The sequence below is a fragment of the Hydra vulgaris genome, chromosome 15 (genome assembly GCF_038396675.1).
Source record: "Hydra vulgaris chromosome 15, alternate assembly HydraT2T_AEP".
Classification (NCBI taxonomy): Eukaryota; Metazoa; Cnidaria; class Hydrozoa; order Anthoathecata; family Hydridae; genus Hydra; species Hydra vulgaris.
This window is the reverse complement of record NC_088934.1, coordinates 616007-637114: the sequence shown is the minus strand read 5'-3', so window position 1 is coordinate 637114 and position 21108 is coordinate 616007. Positions and strand designations below refer to the sequence as shown.

Below are 21108 nucleotides of genomic sequence, written 5' to 3'. Positions count from 1 at the left end.
TGTAATCATTTTAAGGCCAGTTTTCCTAATGACGCCCAAAATCCTAATGATGTCCCAAAACTCATAGTAAGTTTAATCAGCCAACCTTGACCCATTGTCTCATTTTGGTAATATTGCATCCCTTTTTTTATAGCAACTATGGTTGCTGCTTACATAAGTTATCATCTCTAATTCCATTAACTCTTGCTTGACTCCTCATTCAGCAAAGTAGCATTCTTTTACTGTATCTGTTTCTTCATGCTCTAAAAAACTTTTATTTATGTAGTTTCTTTCCTCACACATCAATGCTTTGAAATTTTCTCCCATCTTAAGGGGCTATCCCCCCTTAAAATTTCAATATTTTCAAAAAAAATTGTTTTTAACTACTTTTACCTGTGTATGATTATAAAAATTGTTTTAAAAGTAGCAAATTAACCTATAGCTATCTTAATTTGTCTATTTAAATAAACTATCTTAACGTGATATCCCTAGCAACGCCATAGCAACGCACTTGTTTAACTGTATGCATCCTATATTTTATCTTTATTCAACCCTAATGTGTGCTATAATAGTCGAGTACAAGCTTGAACAGCTTCTTTATGAATTTTTCGAGAATTTTTGTAAAGGTTGCTACATCAAGTACGACAATTTAAATCAGTTATAGTGTTATTTTATCAGCTTAGTTTTATTAGTGAAAATGGGAAAAGATTATCGAGTGAAGCAACGTACACAAACTCACCGTAAAAGAAAAGGATTTATTGGAAATCTTAATAAATCTGTGAACATTGATAGTTTTTCTGATAATGTTAGTATTGAGTTGCCAACAATTAATTTAAATGCTGCTAACAGCACTTGTGTTTTGGAACAAAATAATGAAAACTCACTTAATTTGTCAGTTTCGTCTCGAAAAGTTGAAGACTTAAAAAATACACTTGTTTTGAAACCTTGTATATCTGGTTATCGTATCATTGATGTTGCTGTTTTGATTTCTGTCTTTAGTTCTTTTCTGTGTCCAGAATGTGGTAGTCCCACACTCTCATTAGGTGAGAGATATAATGAACGACATGGTTTATCTTCCTTGTTATATCTTAAGTGTCAAAAAAAAGATTGCAACTATCTTCATCAGTTCTACACCTCTATCAATGATAATAATAAAAAAGGATTTGATATTAACAAGCGAATAATTTATTGCATGCGACTAATGGGCCATGGATATGCAGGCATAAAAAAGTTTTGCACTTTTATGAATTTACCTAAGCCTATGACCAAAAACAACATTGAAAAACTACTGAAAATAATTGCAACAGCTGTTAAAACTGTAGCAGAACAAACAATGATAAATGCTGCAAATAAATTGCAAAAAACATCTTTGGCACCAACTGATATTTGTGTATCTTGCGATGATACATGGCACAAACGAGGATATTCATCACTGAATGGAGTCTTTTCTGTTATCTCTACTGTTAGTGGCAAAGTGTTCGATGTTGAAGTCATGTCTAGATATTGTAAAGGTTGTAGTATTAATCAAGACCTTCAAAAGTCTAATCCAAATGCTTATGCACAATGGAGAAATTCCCATGTTTGTAAGTATAATTACCAAGGTTCTGCTGGTGGTATGGAGCCAGAAGGAGCAAAACGTGTTTTTCAGCGTTCTATTGATAATCGCCAGTTAAGATATATTCAATATTTAGGTGATGGAGACAGTAAAAGTTATGTGAATGTTAAAAATACATACCCTGATATAGAAGTTGAAAAGCTGGAATGCGTTTAACATTATCAAAAGAGAGTTGGAACACGGCTGCGGAATTTAAAGAAAAGAGAAAAAGGCCTTGGTGGTAAAGGGCGTCTTACAGATGCGACAATTGATCGCTTACAAAATTTTGTTGGAGTTGCAATCAGACAAAATATAGGTAACCTAAAGGAAATGAAGGCATGAGTGTTAGCATCGCTATTTCATGTGGCTTCATCGAAAAATAATAGTTTACATTTTCCACACTGCCCTACTGGTTCAGACAGCTGGTGCAAATACAATGCTGATAAAATAAATAAAACAACAACATATAAGCCAGGACCGGGTTTACCAATGGACGTTATTATGAAAGTGAGATATATATTTGAAGAGTTAAGTAAAGACAGTGAGTTACAAAAATGTTTGCACGGCAAAACACAAAATGCTAATGAATCATTTAATAGAATGATTTGGGACCGTGTACCAAAACAAACATTTGTCTTGCTTACCCAATTAGAAATTGGTGTATATGATGCTTTTGCTTACTTTAATATTGGAGCAAAAGCATCATTTGATATTTTTAAAGAACTGAACATGGAACCAGGCTTTCATATGATTGCAGGATGCAAAGTATTAAATAATGAAAGAAAAAGAAATGCTGAATATCGAATAAACCCTGATAATAAATCAAGACGGCAATTTTTACGAGCCAAAAAGTTAAAAAAAAATGACAAAATAATTGAAAAGATGGTGACTTGTATGTACCTGGTGGATTTTGAAAGTTTGGATTATTATTTTTACCTATTTTATGAATAAAATATTAGTGTATTTAAAGTTTTTACTTTAATCGGGTTTTTCTCAGAATTGCATTTTGTGGACGCCGGCCAATATATTTGGAGAACGGTATGATATTTTTTTATGAAATTTTCATGAAGTGTTGTCCTTATTATACTCTATGATATGAATGGAATGGATTTTATTTAGATAAAAAAAAAAAAGTTTTGGGTCAATAAAATTATAAAAAATTTGACCTTAAACTTCGGTCGTCCTGTTGAGGTGGTGAGAAAAAGTTATGAAAAATCTGTTCCACTCATATCATAGACCTGCCTTATAAAAATACTATGGTTCAGTATGGAAAGGTGGAAATGACTCAATTTCTTTGTATTTTGGCCGGCGTAAAGTCATTTTTTGGTCATTTTAGGGGTATTTTGTGGTTACCATGGCAACAATATGGACTTTCAAAAAAAAAAGTTATTTCATTATTCTTAATTTAATATAAGCATGTTACCAAAAATCATTTTTTGTAAAAAGGCTTAGATTTAAAATCAGAGGGGGGTACCCCCTTAATGTTTTCCAAACTTGTACTAACGACAAATTTTCAAATCCGCTGTCAACCGTTTCATTGCGCTTAAACAATATTCTTTTTTTCTAGTAGCTTCCAAGCTTTTCAGTTGCAGAAAAAACCTGAAGCGAATAAGGAAGAGATTATACCAACAATCTGTGGAGCAATCGTAACAAACAAGAATTTTAAAGACTTTGAAGCAGTGAATAGTTTGGGTGAAGAGTGTTTGTCATAATTAAGCTATAATGATTCTAATCAGTATTTGTTTCTTTACTGTATTTAGTAATAGATGCTAGAAAACAATTAAGATTAGATACCAGTCAGCTTCATTTAAAACTCAAAAAATGGGATAGAAAAAGAAAACATGATTCAGAAATTGAAACACTGCGCGAGTTATTAGTAAAAAGGTATTAAATTTGGTGAAAATTATTAAACATTTTCGTTAGCAAGCTATTTACTATTTTATCAGCATAGATGATCATTTAGTATTTAACAAGTTACATTGGTGAAGAGTCCATACTTAACAAGCATAGGTGAGCAATGTATGTTTTACTAGCATAGGTACGCAATACATATTTAATAAGTTGATTATTTTAGCATTTTTAGCATCATTACTTTTTTAACTTTTTTTTCTTATCAATTTTTTTTTTAAACTTGGATTTTTTTAATGCATGTTATGCGTAATATTGATGTCATGATTTTTTTTTTCAACAGTTAATGCAGCTTTAGCATCCGTAGCGCAGTGGTAGCGCACTTGCCTCAGAAATAAAGGATCTTTGGTTCGAACCCCACCTTTGGGCAAGTTTTGCGTCATCGGTAAGGAACGAGGTGTGAACTTCCAATTAAAGGCTTATCCGCGGTGGTCTATAATAAGATCGTAAGGACTTCTTGGGGTAACTAAGTAAAATTAAGGAAAACAAAAAAACAAAAAAAAAAACATGTTTGAATAAATAAAAATTTATATTTGTGTATCAATATTTTTTGCTGCGCTTTTTTATCAAGTATTAATTTTTTTTTGAGTTTATTAAAATTTTTCTAGTGTAGATTTTTTACAAACAATGTTATGATATTTTTGTAATTATGGTATTATTTCTAACCCAAATTAAATGGAATGACAAACTTGCGCTTAAAAAAACAACGGTTTAATCGTAAAAAATAGCATACGAAAGCGTGTATACACTTCTAAGTTTGAAACTCTTTGTTGGTATTGTATATGTATTAATGTATTTTTTATTATTTATAGTGTGCCATGAAGAGCACTAAAGTGAGAATAAATAAGTTGTTTGAAGACTTACTTATTGATATGAGCAACGCGATTACAAGACCGGATATATAGATTTTCAATCAGAAATCTGAACATCTGTTTGTACTCATTACTAATAACGCATTTAAAAAAACCATACCTCTGTAACAATCTTTGTAACAAACATTTGTAACAATATTTGTAACAAATATAAAACGATAATTCATGGAGCTTCTTTAATTAGGTATTTTAAGTATCCTCAAATAAGTTATTTTTCTGAGAGTGCTATTAAAGCCAGAAACAAGGGAAGCAAAACTGCACGAGTAAGTCTTGCACGTCTAACTTTCTTGGCAGAAAGTACAAGGGGTACAGCTAGTTATGTGCTTGTCTCATTTGATATGTACCTCTATTGAGTGTTATTTTGAATGTTATGCTATTGTTAAAAGTTTTGACTATTTTTGTTAGGCTATTTTTGTCTTTTTTCTTTTTTCTTTTTTTGGTACAGAAATCTCAATAAAGTTTATAATAACAATTCAAAGTATTGTTGTTTCTTGTTTTTAAAAAATATTTAAAAAAAGTTTAATAAACTTTAACAAGTAATTAACTAATCTAAAAAGATCTGGTAACTAATCTAAAAAGATCTGGTAACTAATCTAGAAAGATCAATGAACAAAAGATATTATGAGCAAGAATGTTATACTGATTACCTGCTCTGCGTTGAATTTAAATAAAAAAACGCCTTTTTTCGAAGCCACATATTATTAAAAACATCTATTAGAGTGTTGAGAAACTGTTAGAAACTACAAAGTAAAGAATCAAACAATAGAAGATTTTTTATAATATTAGTAAGTTTATATTTGATGATATTGTTTATTGTTAAATCGTATTAATGATATAGTTTTTTAATTATAAAAACTAAAAAAGAAAAGGCTAGACAACTAAAGTAGGGCAAGTTGAGCAATTTTAAAAAATTGAATATGCATGGTTAGAAACTTGTGTGAATAAAACATTTACAAACATTAAGCTTGTGTTTGATTTATAAAAGTTTTATTTTATACACTTCAATGACGTAAGTAAGAGAAGAGAAAAACTTAAATAATAAGAAAGTGTCAAACAATATAAAAATATTATATTATGCAACATCTTTAACTTTGAAGCCCGATATAAAAATATTTTGTTACGCATTGCGTAACATTCTTATTCCCTAACTTTCATCCATTAGTCGTTTTGTCGTATTATGGATTGTTTTTAAGATTTATTAATTGCCCCTATGCTCAGCTTGCCCTGCTTTACCCTATATTCTATTTTTAAATCTTTAATCTTTTTTTTTAGCATAAAATAACAATATACAAAAACATAACAATAAATTTTTTTGCATGCATGTTAAAGAAAGCGAATTCGTTTGCTTTACTGTTTTTGTAATTTATTTTGTTAAGGTCCTAGTTGTATATAGTGTTTATATATTTGTATATATAAACTATGCGCTTAAACTTCAAGGTAGCACCAAAAGAGCTGAATAATGACAAAAGGCATAAACGGAACACAATTGTAGATTTTCAAAAAAGATAGAAGCTAGTAGACTTTCAAAAAAGTAGATAACATTTATATAAGGTTCAACAAAGTGAACAAAATGCTTCAAGTCTTTGAAATTGATTTTAAAATGGCGAATGAACTGTTTAGCTATCTCAAAACTAATTATAAACCTTCTGTCTATTTACACAGAAGGTTTATATATAGTTTTGAAAAACTTGAAAAAAACATATTAAGTTATGAAAAACTTGAAAAATAAGCAATGATATTAGTGGGCACACACAAGTACTCTGTACAAGTACTAGAAACAAAAAAGAATGAGCAAACGCCAACTAGACAAGTTGGTGTTTATTGAGGAATCAGAGTGAGAGAGGACTTCTAGCTGAACTTGAAAGGCTAAGGCAAATTTAAGTTCTACTTTTCTTTCGTTTTAAATTTTTTTTCTGCTTTACAATTATGGGTTTTGTAGCAATCACATTACACTTCCAAACACTTTTATAAATCTACTAAAACGCTAAGAGCATTTATTTTCCAAATGTCAACATTTAATAATGTCTGCAATTTAGATACTACTTCGTTTACATTTTGATTAAAATTAATACCAGTGAAACCAGAAAACCAAATCATCTGGTTATCTGATAAAAAAACTTAAATTTACGTTCCCTAATGTCAATGTTATTTTAAGGATGTTTCTTGATGCTGCTTTTAAAAATTATGCCGGAGAAAGGTTTTTTTCATCTTTAATAAAAGCTTTAGATCTAATAGTAGACAGAAACACCTGTTCGCTCTAGCCGTTCTTTAGATTAAAAATATTATTTCTAAAACAAATTATCGTTGAAGATAAGACTGATTATTTTGCTACCTAATTCATCTACTCAATAATTTAATAATAAAACCTAAATGAAAACAGTGAAAACCTAAGGGAACACATATTTAGAGAAGTCTATGTTTCAATTTACCCAACTAAATTGTGTTAAATATATATAAAATACAAAGATCTGATTGTCCCTTGCTTAATCTTCGCATTAGTTTATTATAATCACATTTACTTGATAGTTTTTGGTCTAATGCAGTAACATTTACTAGGTAAGCTATATTTAAAAATTGTGTTCAAGTACGAACTTTTTTTCGGGGTAGCTCATGGTGATGGCCAGAGGGTGGGAGGTGGGGGAAGGGAGGCAGTTGGAGAGGCCACAATCTTTATTTTGCTGTGGAGCCAGAAAAAGCTAAAGACGGGCCTGGCTCAGTATGTTGAATGCTTCTTTATTTATAAGGCTATTTTCTCATTTTGTTTTAGAGCGACGCGTGGTGTACCGGGTGAATCTTGGGAAGATTTAAAAAAAAATTGTTAAAAACATATTTACTGAAAAACTCCAAATTAATAAAGAATTATTTTAATATCAATGAAAGAGTGCGCCGATCAGGTTCAATAAAAACAGGAAAAGAGCAAATAATTGTTTTAAAACTATTAAATTACAATGGCAAACAAATTATTCTTCTAGTCGAAGTCGGAAAAACCGCTGAACAAGTATTTACATCAACGAAGACTTTGCAAAGGAAATTATTTGAGTTCGAAAAAATTATAGGTAGAAATTATTAAGTTCAGAAAAGATGATAAGTATGCCGTTTTAATATTTGACAAAAATTTTTTGTCAAATATTAAATTTTTTTTTTCGGGAATTATTTTAATGCTATCTAATTTCAAACATAATTGCCAGTTATATTTTACTGGCAAAAATTTAAAAAAGTGTTGACATGTGGAGGTTATTCTTCAAAGTTTCTTAAAAAAGTAGCTAGAGGATTTTTCAAGTTGTTTTCTCTATAGTTTATTTTATTTACACTTTTTAACAAGTATATATACTGTTTTTAACTGCTTTTTTTTGGTTCTAGCACGTGAAAAAAGAATATTTAGCTTAATAAATAACAATATTTATTACGTGTTTTTATACTAATTTGTTTTTTATATCTGGACTTAACAATTAAAAAGAACATTATTATGTTTTTGATACTTTTCTTGACGCCATTATGGTATTCCGTTCAATCTACAAAGTTATTTACACTCATCTCAAAATAATTTGATTATTAATAATATATTAATAATATAAAAAATATATTAATAATAAGATCAGTGGTTATTTAGAATAAACTGATCTGGCTGCGTCCTTTCTCAGGCCGATTTTCAATAAAATCTTTAATTCGGGGTTTTATTGATCGCTTTAAAGTAAAAATACAATATTTAGACTTTATAATTTATAAATATGCAGTTTAAAGTACTTATTGACTCGTTAACTGCTTCAAGAATATTTTTTTGAAATTTGATAAATATTAAATTTTGTAAACTCGATGTTTGGAATTTTCAAAGTTTTCCTGATTACATCCTAACATTTTGCGTTTGTAAATCTTTTAAATTGCTATTAATATTAAGATATAATACTGTTAAAACTGTGTAGGCATATATGGTTATTCTGTATAACGTTCAATAGTTCTTTTTTTTTTTTGTATATTTCTGTATACAATCTTATAATATACTTTCATTTCAGATATAGGATAATTCCATTATCCTATATTTGGCCATGATAAGTTTTAATTCTGGCCATGCATGAAATGCATAGTTTTTAAAATTAATTACTTAATTAAATAATATATATATATATATATATATATATATATATATATATATATATATATATATATATATATATATATATATATATATATATATATATATATATATATAGAGAGAGAGAGAGAGAGAGAGAGAGAGAGAGAGAGAGAGAGAGAGAGAGAGAGAGAGAGAGAGAGAGAGAGAGAGAGAATGACCAATTTAAATTACTTGATATATGTATATGATATAATCAGAGAAACAAAGACATTTATTTTTAGACAGTTATAACTATTTTATAATAAAATTTTCATGGTGTTTTTTGCACTTTTCTTTATAATGGAAAAAAAATAATAAAACTAAAAAAATAGAAAATTCAACAAAAAATTGAAAAACAGAAGCACACGCAGAAAACACCGTCTATGGAATGATAAATCGAAGATATCAGCAATTAAGCTGTTAAAAATGGAGTTTCACAGAGAGCAGCATGAAAAATTTTAACATTCTAAGATGTTTGTTACAAGTTTGACTTTCTGGTGTAACAGAAATGAGAGCCAAACCTGGACATCCAACTAGTTTAGATGAAGAAGAAGAAAAGAAGTTAATTGATTTTGCATATAATCATGCAGCTTTAGGAATCAGATTTAGTCGATTGCAATTTCTAATATGTTGTTATATGCTGAAAATTTTGCTTTAAAACATAAAAAGCATTCAAGAATAGAACTCCTACAAAAAAATGGTGGCGTGTGATCTGCAAAAGGCACAAAGATTTTTCTGACATCAACCAGAAGGTACAGCAGCTATTAACCATTAATGTATGAATGTTTATAAAGTGTCGAAGTATTTTTCCATTCTTAAAAATGTGTTAATGAAAAACAACCTACTTCAGAAACCGCAAAACATTTGAAATGTGGATGAGACTGGGATGCAATTTGATTAACGTCCTTGAAAAATAGTTGCAAAAAAAGAGCAAAGTATCAACAATGTTGTCAATCAGATAACCGGGAAACAATCAGAGTAATAGCTTGTGTCAATGCAATTGGTAACTCTTTTCCACCACATTTCATATTTAAAGGAAAAACTACTAATTTGAAAATGCCCCAGAAGAAAGTACATGGAGTGTTTCAGACAGTGGTTAGACAAAGCGAGGCATTGCATTTCTACGGTTTACAAAGACATTTCTTTCTGGAAATTTTGGATTTTTATAAATGCATTTGAATTAGTTTACTCTTACAATAATAAAAAACTCCCCTTTTTTTAACTAAAGTTTATTTTTTTGATTTTTACAGAATTTTTATTGTCTTTTACCTAATTGCCCCGTTTTTGGCAATTGGGCAAACCATCACTGAGATTCTGATATATATTTTGGGTTTTTATAAATGTGTATAAGCTTGTTTACTCCGACAATATGAAAAAGCACTTGTTCTTTAACTAAAGTTAATTTTTATTATTTTACAGAGCCTTAATTGTTCCCGCCAATCGCCTCGATCGGTGAGTTAGTCCTGAATTTTTTACATATTTTTTTTACATTTATAAAATGTAAATAAATTTGTTCACTCTGACAGTTTGAAAAATCTCTTTTTCTTTAACTATAATTAATTTTTATGGTTTTACAGAGCTTTTTGTACTCTTGGCCCAATTCACCCCAAAATGGGAACACGTTATTGGGCCCAACATAAATTGTCATAACTTGGGAACCAGTTATCCAAATTCAAAAAACGAATTTATTCTGAAAACGTCTTTATTATCCTTGTACTTTGGTATTAATTATAGCCAGAGATAAAAATAATAGTAAAATCGTGTGAAGTGTCTAGTAAATAAATGATTTTCAATCATCACCTTCAATTTTTAACAAACTAATTATTTTTTATCGGATGAAAACATAGACTCAGACATAAACTATAATGATTTATTTACTGATTACTTGTGTCATTTTCCAAGAAAATTAAAATAGTTTTTTTAAATATAAATAAATATATATATAAATATAAATAAAGTTTTTTAAATATATATATATAAGAAAACTCATGACAAAAACTAAAATAATCGTGTTTTCGGAGGAAAAAAAAAGATTTAGAGGAGTTTTTAATTTGACTTCAAAATTAATAACTTCTATGACTCAATTTTTGAAGCAAGAGCTGTACCCTCAATCAATTGCCCTAATTTTCAGTAAACTCTGCAATTGCTGGATAAATTCATCACAACAGATATCTTCATTAATGATATTCAAAAAGAAATTCTTAAAATTCTATTTGGTTTTTAAAAAAATAACTCAACTTAGCATGCAATTACTCAATTTAGGCGGAAAATCTCCAAATCTTTTGAAAATACTAAATTTACGTTACGTATTGTTATTATATATATATATATATATATATATATATATATATATATATATATATATATATATATATATATATATATATATATATATGTATATATATATATATATATATATATGTATATATATATTTATATATATATATATATATATATATATATATATATATATATATATATATATGTATATATATATATATATTTATTTTTATTCAACCATATTAATAAAGATTTACAAATGCTCATCGTAAATTAATAGAATTTGGTTAGGTGTCACATTGACTAAATGTAATATATAGTTACAAACTAGTCAATGGCGTGACACCTAAAAAACATACAAAATATAAGTAAGAGTGAAAAAAAAAAAAAGATTGCTAAACAAACAGTAATCATATTTGTAATAACTAGATTGTTAAACAAATAATAATGATATTGTAATAGTTATAGTAATAATACAAAATAATAATAATAAAGTATCAATAATATGAAGAATATTTATAATACAATATAAATTGTAAGTACATATCATAGATGATAATTAAATATGATAATAACATAAAATGTAGCAATAATAACACAATAATAAATAAATATAATATAGACAAATAATAAATAAAGCAAAAATCAAATCTCTTGTTCGTTAAAGAAGTTATATATCAAAGGCCACTTGGGTAAAGAGAAAAATTATAAAGAAATTCTGTTTAGCAGTAAATAATCCGTAACAACTCTTTTATTAATGCAGGAATACACTGGTTCCATTGGGAAATACATTTTTGTTTTATGGAAAAATTACCATATTTAATTGTGTTGAAAAATGAAAAGTATAGCTTACTATTTTCAGTATTCTTGGTGTGATGATTGTGACTTTTATTTGTTTTAATAAAAAAATCTAAAAAAGAGTTCGGTAGTTTATTTTGGAGAAAGTCAAACACAAAAAGACAATTGTAAAACTTTACTAGATCATAGAATATATGAAGAAAACCAATGATTAGCAATACCACGTTTTCCGTAGTAGTTTAATTTTTTATTAGAATATTGTGATCAACCGTATCAAAAGCTTTTTGAAGATCTATGAATACACCACAAGAAAAGGAACTACTGTCAATTGCACCACGAATCATTTCAGTAATGATAATAAGAGCATGAGAAGTGGAGTGATTTGAGCAAAACCCAAACTTTCGAATATGAAAACAAGCAGAACTATTCAAAAAGTTGTAAATACAAGAATACATAAGTTTTTCTAAAGGTTTGCTGACATTTAATAATAATAAAATTGGTCTGTAGTTATTACATTCAAGTTTTAAATCTTTTTTTTTTAATTCGGATTGCAGAAGCAGTTTTTAAGATATCAGGGAATACACCGGTGATGAATGACAGATTATATAGTTCAGAAAGTGCCGGAGAGATATAATTTGCAAGAGCTTTAAAAATAGGTATTGGAATGCTGTTAGGTCCCGAAGCCTTGCTTTCATTAAGAGAATGAATAATAGATTTTAAACAATAGAACACAATTTGTTGCTATTAATGACTCAAAATCTACCCTTGTAAAATGTTCTAATGGTGTTCCACAGGGTTCAGTATTGGGACCACTGCTTTTCCTTCTTTATATTAATGATCTTCATACGTCCATTAAGTTTGCTACTGTTTACCACTTTGCTGATGACACTAACCTAATGCTAATTAATAAATCCTTAAAAAAAATTAACAAACACATTAACCATGATCTTGCCAATCTAGTTCAGTGGCTTCGCTCCAACAAACTTTTTCTAAACTCTAATAAAACTGAACTTATTATCTTTAAATCAAATAAAACAAAAATCTATAAACATATGAACTTTAGATTAAGTGGCAAAAAAATTAAACCTGTTAACTCAATTAAATATCTTGGTATAAAAATTGATTCAAATCTTTCCTTATTATCCCACTGTGAAGACTTAGCAATGAAACTAAGTAGATCTAATGGTATGTTGGCCAAAGTTCGCCATTATGTTAATCTTGAAACACTTTTGAACATATACCATGCTATTTTCGGCTCACATCTTATATATGCATGCCAAGTATGGGGGCAGTCCCATCACAAGCTCTTATTAGGTTATCCCACCTCCAAAACAAGGCTTCTGTGTGCTCTATCTAACTTCTAAAGTGTTAAAACTATGTGACTATATTCAATTTTCTAACTGCCAATTTGTCTGGAACCACCAACACAATAACCTACCTTTAACTTTCATCAATTTCTTTTCCAAAAGTGCCAACTCTCGTTATCAACTTCGTTCCAATAGTAATTTAAACCTGTCTGTCTCTAAACATTGCTCTCATAAATACGGACATAAATCTATAAAGTATCAAAGCATTAAAACTTGGAACAACCTTCCTTATGAACTAAAAGCTCTCAATTCATTCTCAACCTTTAAAACTAGATTATTCTACTTTTTAATAAAAAAATATAGTTAGTGTTTATAATTTCTATTATCAATTTTTTTTGTCTTTAGTATTTTTTTTTTTTTTTTTTTTTTAATTTCTATTATATATTTTGTTGTCATTACTATTGCTTATTGTTATTTCTATAAATATTTACTATTATTAACTACTTTTAACTATTACTACTAATATTAATATTGTTATCATTATTATTATTATTATTTTTGTTATTATTGTTATTATCATTATTATTATATTATTATTGTTATTATTATTAGTGGTATTATTAACACCGTTATTTTTATGTTATAAAGTTTATTATTTTTATTATATATTATGAAAATTAGCATTATATTTATTTGAATTAGATATTATTAACATTAGCAGGTGTTTACTTTATATTAGTAAATTTACTATTTGTAAACTTCCTTGAGTGTAAAATCTTATTTCAGAAATAAATTATTGATTGATTATTGATTGATTATTGATAACTTCTTTTTTGTCTGTAGGTTTTACGAATATTGATTTAAGATTAGGATTTTTAAGATATTTATTAAAGTCAGTATCGGACGAGTGAATCTTTTTCTGTAATTATTCCGGAACTGAAACAAAGAACGAATTAAAAGACTCCGAAATTTTAATGGGTTCATATATCATGGAGTTGTTAGAAGATAAGCAGAAAGGATGTGAGTTAACTCTCGAACTAATGTTTAAAAGATTCTTAATACCATCCCATGTAGATTTTAAATTTTTGGCATTATAAGAGTAGAACTTAAAGCAATAGTTTTTTTTTACTACGACTAGTGAGAGTAACAAGTAAGTTTCTATACGTTTTATAAGATTTTTCTAGATTGAGTTTGTTATTAGGATTCTTTGTTTTAAGAAATTTGTTGAATATTTTATTCCGTATTTTAATTGAAGTCAAGATTCCTTGTGTTATCCAAGGTTTGAGACCCCTTAAAAAGCAGCGACTGCTGACTTTTATTAATGATGCATGTTTATCCAAAAGAGAATTGAAACTTGTGAAAAACTCTTAAAATGACTTAGTAGTATTACCTTCGTCGGCATTGGTTACATTAGTCCAGCTAATTTTTGAGAAATCACTAAATAATTCCTCGCAATTTATTTATTTTTTAAATTCCGACGAAAAATGCAGCTTTTACGAGGATTAATTTTGGTTCTATAAAACGGATGTATCAAAAATCGGGATAAATGAGTTTCAGTTATGCCAATAATACTGAGTTCCGAATTGATTTATTTTTAGTTACTAGTATAATAGGGACCGCGATATGAAATTGAGAATTGGATAAATTTTGTTTTTTTTGAATGGTTTAATAATCTTTCCTGTTTCTCTTGTGTTATATTTATTAACGCTATTTGTAAAAAAGTTATTTATAAAGTGATATTGTACTTGACCTAATTTAAATTTTAGCATAAATAATATATTTTAATAAATGTTAATCTGATAAATATTAAACACATTCATTTCTTTAAATTCAGCGTGAGTAAATTTTTCTTTATGGTAAATTATTAGACTTATCTTGGAAAGCATGTTTCTGACGTCGATATAAAACTTTCAATTTGGTTACACGCATACTCGCCCAAGCTATATTTGCTCATATGAGGAAGCTAAGTATAAAAAGAAATGTATAATTTTTAAATTACTTTGCGATAAAATTGGTCTTGCCTTATATATAAGACCTATGTTTTTTGATATTTTAGTGTTTAAAGCATTTATGTGATCTTTCCAAGATAAGTTTTCATCAATTATAACTCCTAAAAATTTACTTTCATGAGTTCTTTAAAGAGGATAGAATATTTGGTGGTGTGTTTTTTTGCTGACTTAAATAAAATAACGGGTATTTTTTTTTCTGTTTTTAATGATAGGTTTATTGTTTTAAACCATATATTTAATTTTTGGAGTCTATGCTTACATTTTCATTCAGATCCTTGATTTTTGTCGAAGAGTAAAATCAATATATATCGTCTGCAAACATAATAACTTCAAGTTTGCTTGAAACATTTGGAAGATCGTTTAAATAGATTAGGAAAAAGGATAGAACATTAGGGAATACCGCATGTTAATTTTAATTTAATGTGGTAATTATTATATCAAATAACACACTGTTGTCTGTTATACAGGTAACTTTTGAAACACTGCGATGTTTATTTTTTAGTCCATAATTTCCATTTTTTAGGTAGGATTTCATGATCTATTCTTAGGAACGCTTTTGACAAATCTACAAGTTAAAGATCTTGTTCTTATGTATCCATATGATCTTGATGAAGACAAGTTTTTTGATGAATTCCGCCACATTTCGTCTCTTTTACGCCATCTACAAACAAATGATCAGCACGAAGATCTTCTGAACAGCATTTAGGCAAAGAGATTTGAAGAAAATATCCCCCAAATATCCATCTGTCTTGGTATCTTTCTTACTTTGTCAATTAGCTCTCTTCAAGAGCTTTCTAAGAGCTACCATGGAGCAGGATTGTCTTAACTACTGTCTTTTTCTTTTAATCTAAACAGATATTACAAAGAAAGATATTTGCATTGTTGTAACTTCTAACTTTGCTGCTTGAAAAGCTCGTAAGGTCTAGGTGTATCGTAAGAAAAACCTGATACCAAGTCCACAAGTGTTCTTTTTTTCTTTGTTTTGTCTAATTGTTTGATTCGTGAACTGTCTTGAATAAAGAATTTTTCAAAATATTTTGTGAATACTCTTATTATTTTTATTTTGGTTGTGGTTAGAAAGTGTGGGTGAGGTCATCCTGTAAAATATTTTTATAAAATGCCCTGGGCATCATGAAGTCTCTGTGCGCCTCTGGGTGCTTATTTACCTGTATGTTACTTTATCTATGTTGTTGTTTTTGTCTGAACCTCTGTTGCGGTGTTTACTTACCCGTTGTTACTTTTTGAATGTTTTTGTTCTGTTCAAAATCTCTGAGAAAAACTCCAACTTGAAAATCTCCTACCATGGGGCTCTTGGATGAGCAAAGGCTAAAGGTGGTGTCTCCATAAAAATACAACTTAGGCAAATGTTAACTGAATCCAGCTACTGTCTTTTAGGAGGCCACCAAAGCAAAGACTTTAGGGTATTCTTTTGCATTTCTTAATCTTTTACTCAGTTAATTTTTTGATTCGTTTTCAAGGCAACTCTAATCACATATCCTCTCTCCTTGGTCGGTGTCTTGTCTATGACCATAACTGAGTTCATTTTTAGCTTTTTCTACTTGGTGATTCAGAAAACGCAATAATCTCTGTTAATCTTTTGTCTCATACTCCTTCTTTGAACTCACCTTTTCATCGCACATTTTACTAATTTAAAGCTGACTGGGATTCCTTCCATAATTTTATTTAACTCTCTCCGCTTATAAATGCGGTATCATTGTAAGATGGCCACAGATTCCATACAAGGACGGTTTTGAGATTTAGAGGGATAAAGAACCGAATCTTGAGTAGGAAAATGGCGAGCACAATGAAGAGATGCAAATTGAGCAGATACTAGTTTTGCAATTGATTTGATTTACGGTTTTCAAGAAAGACTGGAAGTAAGAGTTAATAATAGAAGATAAGGGCTAGATGACTCATCAAGTACATTACCGTTCATAAATATAGGAAGATCTTAGTTATTGCTATAGTTATTTGTAATTATTTAAAAAAATTAAAAAAACTCAATTTCAAGATCAAGCTAAATAAAACTTCTAGTTAAAAAAACTTTTGCAAGAACTTTTTTTAACTAAAGAATATTGAAAAAGAATTTTTGATTATAATTAAATTATTTATGATTATTTATCATTTCAATTAGTTAAAAAAAAACTGAGTTTAATCAGAGTTTAAGTTCACCAACAACTGAAAGTCCCATACTGTAACAGAAGTGAGATCTTTTTTTAAGCTCAAATGCCCCCTCCAAACAATCAGAGAGTGTTAGCTTTTTATCAAGACAAGAATAAATGACAGTATCATTAACAAACAATGCTACCTTAGATGTGAGAATTTCTGGGTGATTATTAATGTAAATTAAAAAAATTATTAGGCCAAGAATAGAACCTTGAAGAACCCCTGATGTAAAAGGATATGAAAAAGAGTGCTCTCCATCAAAGACAAATGTTATACTAAAATTGGTAAGGAAAAACCCAATAATCTTAAAGATGTTACTTGATACACCAAAAGAAGACAGCTTAAGGAGAAGACCAGCATTCCAAACTTTATCAAAAGATTTAGAAATGTTGAGAGCGATACCCTCAGTCTCTCCACATCTATCTAATGAAAGAATAAAACATATCAGTTACAACCGTCAACAAATCAGCAGTAGGACGAGAAGTTCGAAATACGTAATAATGATCAAAAAGTAAGTTATTAGGTTCCAGATGAGAGGTTAAGTGTTTGTTAATTAAAGACTCAAAAACTTTGCTTTTGACTAAAAAACCTTGGTCTATAAGTTATGATAGTCGCTCTCCAAAATATTTAAAAATAGGGATAACAAATGCCACTTTCAAGCAGGTTGGAAAATAATACTCTGATAAGTTCTTGTTAAATAGTTTTGAAAGTATAGACGACAGCTCCTGAGGATACTTCAAGACTATAACAGTGATGTTTTCCCATCACAATTTGTAGAAGAGTGTAAGGAAGAAATCACTTCAGGTACGGAAGCTGGAACGATACGTAGGTCAGGCATTGGATTAACTTTTATTAAACTAATAATTAAATTCTTCCAAGGAAGAAGCTGGACTATTTTCAAAGAACTTTTCTTATAATTTGACTCTTGAATTTTATAACCGTACTCTTTCTGCCAATCCAACTAATCCGGTTAACCTAACCGATTAACCCATTGCTACACATTCAAACCACTCCAGTGTTTTTTACCATAGTCATATCTTAATTAAACTCTTCTGCTAGTTATGCTCTAGACAACATTTCTGTTTTGGTCTTTTAAAAGTGTTTTCCAGAAACTTCTTTAATTTTCTCTAAATCTAAAATCCTGTAAACGTTCTGATCCCTCAAACTATTTTCCGATCAGTTTTCTATTTGTTATTAGCAAGGTCTTTGAGTCTTTGATCAAAAAATTTCTAACGTTTAACCTTGAGTGAAATAACTTTCTGTCAGACAATCAAAATGGTTTTCAATTTTTCACACTACAGCTGATTTGATAACTGTTGTCACTGAAAGATTTTATAGTGCATTAGATTGAGATAGAAAAGCTAGGACTATTGTTTTTGATATATCTAAAACTTTTAATTAAGTTTAGCATACTGGTCTTCTTATTAAACTTGCTTTGTATGGTGTATTTGGGAAATTTTTGACATTATCAAATTGTTTCTTTCAAACCGTTTTATTAAAGTCATCCTCGAAGGCCAACACTCTTTATCATTCCCAGTACTTTCTGAGTTACCTCAAAGTTCTATCCCTATCTATTGGTCCTGTTTTGAGTATTATCTACATCAATGATCTTCCTGATATTTTTAATATCCAAAGTGTCTCGACGTGTTGATGACTGATCTTTATATTCCTATATCGATAAAAGAGGTTCTTAAATCTGATTTACTTTCTGTGACAGATTGAGGCTCGCAGTGGCTTGTAAATTTTAACTCCAACAAAATTTAGCTAATTACTGCAACCAACTATTGCAATACTGTAGACATTTCTACATTGAGAAATGCCTACCCTTTCACCAAGTCTTTACGTCTTCCTCGATTATTGTTCACTGCTAACCTTATATGGAAATCAAAAAAACAATCAATTTCTAAATTAGCTAAGGTTTGCTAAATAGCTAAGTTTGCTAAATTTTTTAAGGTTGCTTCTTTTTATCATACTCGCCATTATCATACTTTTTAAAACATTCTCTACTTCAACAAATCTCTTATTTGCCTCTGTATGGAACACCGTTTTCATGTTTGGGTCGATTTTTCTAATAATACTTTATCTTTTCTGGACAATTTCCAAAAACGTATTTGGACCTAAATATAGTTGGACCTGCTACATCTGCCAAGGCTTAGCTTCTTTCCAATCGTCGTAAAGTTGCATCTCTTTCTTTTTTCTACAAACACAATCATGGTCGCTTCTGAAAGGAGCTATCATCTCTAGTTTTATCAGCCAAAACTTATTCTCACTAGACTCGTTTTAGTAAAGCCTCTTTTTTTACTGTATCTATCACTTTTCAAGTCTTCTGTCGTTTTCTTGCTCTCAAGCTTTATTTTTTTTTTTTAAGAAATAGTGGCTGCTTGCATATTTTGCTGGGAATAAAACTGAATAAAAAAATAATATGTTTTAAATTCTTTAACAAATGATTATTGATATAAACACTTGAAAACTTATTTTTGTAATCAAAATACTTTCTACTCTGTGTCATAATCGCTTTTGGATTTGACTTTACTTGCCAAAGGGTAATAGAAGTTAACTCTGAATTAAAACACCCTTTTGCAGGTATTAACTTCATATGGGTACTGCTTTGTAGAAGGCCGCCTAACAAAGACTTTCGAAGTGGATAGTATATCTCTGTTGACCTGCCTCAAACACCTTCATGATCTATTAGGCTGGCGTAGATGTAATCTTGTGTTACATTCATTCTTGTCTAGGATAAATGTTGATTCTACTTATCAGTATTTGCTAGTACTTTTTTGTTTGTGGTCGTGCAACGTTTCTAATTTCTGATGAAAATATGCAACTCTTCCCGTCATCCTATCTTCTAATAAGTTTATTGCTCTAAAACCTAGTTTTATGGTTCTAAGGCTCTTGAAAAAAATTAAAGGTTCTTATCTTTTGCAAAACTCACCAGACTTTCTTTTTGTGAGACAAATCTAACACAACAAAAAGGGGTAATTAAACAGTTAATAATTACAAAAGTAATCCTGCTAGCAATACATTGAATTGAAAATTCGCTTAAATGCATAAGGTATTAAAGCTAGTTTTTAATTATAACGTGTAAAATCAACAAAAACACATTTATTTACTCCAAAAACGCCAACTACCAACACCATAATTGCTTACTGCAATAACACTCTAAAATTATTTAATGGAGTTTATTGAATTATTTCTCCAATAATTTAATTGTGCAAAAAATAATGCTTAAAACATTTATATCATAAATGTTTTAAGTATTATTTTTTTGGTATTAGGGTATGAACATTTCATTGTAACTATACTTGTTATGCATTTTTGTTTTTCATAATTGAGAATGGTAGTTTGACTTTTTTTTAGTATATATAAAAAGTAATTTTACATACATAAACAAAAAAAAAATTATAAATGAATTTCATATATATACATATATATATATATATATATATATATATATATATATATATATATATATATATATATATATATATATATACATATATATATATATATATATATATATATATATATATATATATATATATATATATATATATATATATATATATATATATATATATATATATATATATATATATATATATATATATATATATATATATATATACATATATATATATATATATATATATATATATACACATATATATATATATATACATATATATATATATATATATATATATATATATATATATATATATATATATATAAATATATATATATATATATATATATATAAATATATATATATATATATATATATATATATATATATATAAATATATATGTATATGCGCAAGATCAGAGGACCTGGCTAACCACTGAAGATTGCCCCCCAAAGAGATCACATGCCCAGGAAAGGCTTTGTTTAAAAAAACCATGGATGCTCTTGTGTTCCATGGTTTTCTTCGTTTAAGAAAACCATGGATGCTCTTGTGTTCCATGGTTTTCTTCGTTTAAGAAAATCATGGAACACAAGCGTGTCATTTGGCAATTCGAGAAGGGCCCTACACGTGACCTCACGAGCATCGAAGTCCCAAGGAATCACGAATCACTCAGAACG

At 28.6% G+C, this 21108-nt stretch overlaps 1 protein-coding gene across 1 annotated transcript in view; it reads left to right on the top strand.

Moving 5' to 3' along the window:
* The first annotated feature begins 4989 nt into the window (after positions 1–4989).
* Positions 4990–21108, top strand: part of LOC136092382 (uncharacterized) — a 35790-nt gene continuing 19671 nt past the window's right edge. The window contains exon 1 of the mRNA XM_065820507.1: positions 4990–5138. The gene's annotated coding sequence lies outside the window, so the exon portion shown is untranslated. The remainder of the gene's footprint in view (positions 5139–21108) is intronic.